The sequence below is a fragment of the Coregonus lavaretus genome (assembly GCF_964263955.1).
Source record: "Coregonus lavaretus genome assembly, chromosome: 29".
NCBI lineage: Eukaryota > Metazoa > Chordata > Actinopteri > Salmoniformes > Salmonidae > Coregonus > Coregonus lavaretus.
Genome location: NC_140016.1, coordinates 19,452,509 through 19,455,788, shown reverse-complemented (window position 1 = coordinate 19,455,788; position 3,280 = coordinate 19,452,509). Strand labels below are relative to the sequence as shown.

General features: G+C 42.9%; 1 protein-coding gene across 3 annotated transcripts in view; it reads left to right on the top strand.

The window, feature by feature from the left end:
- LOC311105115 (protocadherin alpha-C2-like) overlaps positions 1 to 144 on the top strand; it is a gene marked incomplete at its 5' end in the record, with an annotated part of 179,915 nt that extends 179,771 nt beyond the window's left edge. For all 3 annotated transcript variants that reach the window (XM_084147139.1, XM_084147138.1, XM_084147137.1), the window contains one exon: positions 1 to 144. This exon is cut by the window's left edge and continues 773 nt beyond it.
- Positions 145 to 3,280: the final 3,136 nt, after the last annotated feature.

The following is a 3,280-nucleotide window of genomic DNA, read 5'->3' as shown; positions in this document are numbered from 1 at the left end:
TCTCACAGATACGTTGGCACCTCGGTCTTACCCTTTCCCACCATCTTGTATAATCCAATTTCTTTGAGAGGAAAATAAAATCTGAGGAGGAGAAGAAAACAGCTCTGTGCCAGCCTCGGAAAAACAGCAAAAAAAGCTAATGTCAAGAAGAAGAAAATAAAGTAAATTGAAGAGGACACACAGAAAGAGCTAAATGTTGGTGATTTAGAGCTGGACACTCACACTTGTAAATAGCACAGGAGAGAGTCGCTAAAGCTGAGGCTAAAGGCTAACATGACACTGCTGCTGCAGCTTCCTATCGCGCTCTCTATCTGTCAGTGTTCCCTGAGACGGCAAGGAAAACATGGCTGCCAATGATACACACATACACGTTGACACACGCACACACAAACCTGGACACTGAGAACACCTGAGACCTGGAAAGAGGTAACAAATCTAGGAGCTGCCAACAAACAACAAACAACAATGTGTTTAATACAGAACGCAAGCTTTTTCCCCAGCAGCACAGTCTCCTCAGCAGTACACACGTATACTGTAGATCTACTCTCTCAGGATCGACACAGCAGCATCCCCTGAGTTACTCCTGGTTGGTCCGCTCAATACTCTATTTTGGGACAATGAGATCCCTCTCTCTCAAAGCAGCCAACAGCTCAATGCGAAGAGAGAGAAAGAGGGAATGAGAGAAAGGAGGGACACTCTTCAGATTCCCTTGAGAACGAAAGAGAGAAGTCCAGCTGAGTTGGCCTGTGATCCAGCTTGTTGATCAGGGCTGAGTTGGAACCTTGTAGAATAGCAGGAGCGTCTAGCTAAAGATGATCTCTCCCCTGCCACTCAGCAAAAGCCTGATGCTTTCTACTCTGAATGTTTGGTAGCAACCATCCTTTACCTGATATCCAACCTGATCCCCATCCTCCCCACCCCCCTGACCATTCCACCCTCAACCCCACCCTCAACCCCACACCTCCCCTCAACCCCACCCTCAACCCACCCTTACCCCAAACACAGACTGCTTCTTCACGTGATGATGATGACATTTGTGAATCTTTTTCTCTTTTTATTTGTTCTTGGAGAAGAGCCACGATTTCCTACTCTGTTTTGTTAGCTTTAACTGATCTGCAGTGCTTCTGCTTATCCCACCCACCCTCTTTCCCTCCGTCTCTCTCTTTTTCTGGCCATAGACTCCCCCTCTAACCCCCTGTTCATTCAGGGTGAACTGGTAAGGCCTACTCTGAACCTTGTGGTATGCTGGGATCAGTAATATGGACGAGGCCTGGAGAACCCAGTAGGGGGCCGGGGGCCAGTATTCTGTGAGCTAACGTCAGATGCCTCTAAGTGCAAAACGGTTGAGTGCTTTTAACTTGTGAATACTACGCTGTTCATTCCTGTTTGTGGTCACTGGCAAGAGGGGGCGAGGTGGGATGGGGACAGAGATGGGGTGGAGGTCTGGTACATGGTGCCGAGGGCTATCCCTGTCCTCCATGTTCCCGGGTAGACATATATCCCTAAATTGATTGATTACGATTGGTGAATCAAAACAGTAGGTCACCCATTGGCTTTTATGTACACAATAAATGTAGATTTAGACTTGCTTTTCATACATGGACGTTGCATTAATAAATACGATGTATAGCCTAATTATTACATTATTAATGAATAAATAAGAGCATCTAAGGATTCCCACCCCACAGCTCTATCCCACCAATCCTCTCTCAGGAGGTTTTGTAAAGGGGCGGAGACATGCTTCAGCCCTGCTTCTATTGGTTCCCCCTTCCCTTGCCTGTAAGTTGTTGCCACGCCCCCCAGGTTTTGCAACTCAGTATGACTTCACTTCACTAAAGTGGCTGCTGCATGTAAGTCTCAAAGGAAACATAGTATAGTATAGATAAAAAAATATATATATATAGAAATAGATGGCTATGATTTTATTATTTTGTATTATCATTTTACTTCCTGACTCGCAAAGGAGATATTTGTGTGTACCGTCTCTACCATGCATCTTCTGCATATTACAGCCTCCGCACTCCACAGTGGTGTTATACGTTAACTAAACCTCTTAGATATTTGTAAATATAGTGTGATGGCCTTGAATGCAACTCTGTTCATTTTGTTTTACCAAAATATAATTTTCGTTTTTTGAGAACAAGCAAAGAAAAGAAAAGAAAATAATATGTTTTGTGTCCGGCTTTGACATGATGATCTACCTAACACTAATATTGTAACTGAAATATGTATGATCCTGTGATAAGCTATATTTTCCCTTTCACCCCCTTTCAACAGAAAAAAAATAAAAAATGACAGAAAAAAAAGTCCAATGTAAAAATGGTATATGTAGTGTATGCTTGTGTTTAGTGAGCGTTCACGCTGTCATTCTTTATTTAGAGTATGGTGGTGACCAATGGTGGCACTGTTCTGTCCTACTGGGCAGTACTGATCTGTTGTAAAACCTTTTTTTTGTACACCTGCTCATCTACTATGACTGTAAAATTGTGAAATTGCATTTATTTCAGTTTTTTTATTTTACCTAAATGGATACAGTGGTAATGTGTTTTGTTTATAAATCACTAAATAAAGTTTTCTTTCATAAAAATGAGACTGACGTTGTCGCCTTGCAGCTTGTTGGGAAACAGGCATTCATCCATGCACAGCACATCAGTATATTTGCCTAACAGTGGGACATTGTTGCAAGAGAGAGGGGGATGAGAGATAGGACTAGAAAGAGAGGGATAGAGTGTTTCTCTTCAAGTTGGGGGGAGTGAGTGAGAGAGAGAGGGAGAACAGACATTGATCTGCATTGGTCTGAGGAGGATAGGCATATATACTTCACACTCAGTCTCTCCTACACGTCCACTCCTGTCTATGTTGTGGCACCCAGTCAGCAAGGCTCAGCTCCACAGGAGATGAGCGAGACCGCTGAATGACCTGACTCCTGTTGATCTCTCCTTTCTCTGAGACAGCCCCGGCAATAGTTGGTCCTGAAGAACAACAGCTTTTACATCAAACCTTCATTCAACTATTCTGAAATTAATTGTTTATTGACTATGCATACTAAGAGGTCAAATCATTTGACCATAGAGCACAGTGGATACAGTGAAGCCGCAAAATACATCAGGAGATCTCAATGACGGTCCACAAAGAAGACAGCAATGGTTGGTAAATGGTATGTAGAGCACAGTGGACAAGTAGAAGTGAAATCACAAGCATAACATTGGAACAATACTGCTAAGTAATACCATACTGATATACAGTACCAGTCAAAAGTTTGGACACATTTACTCATTCA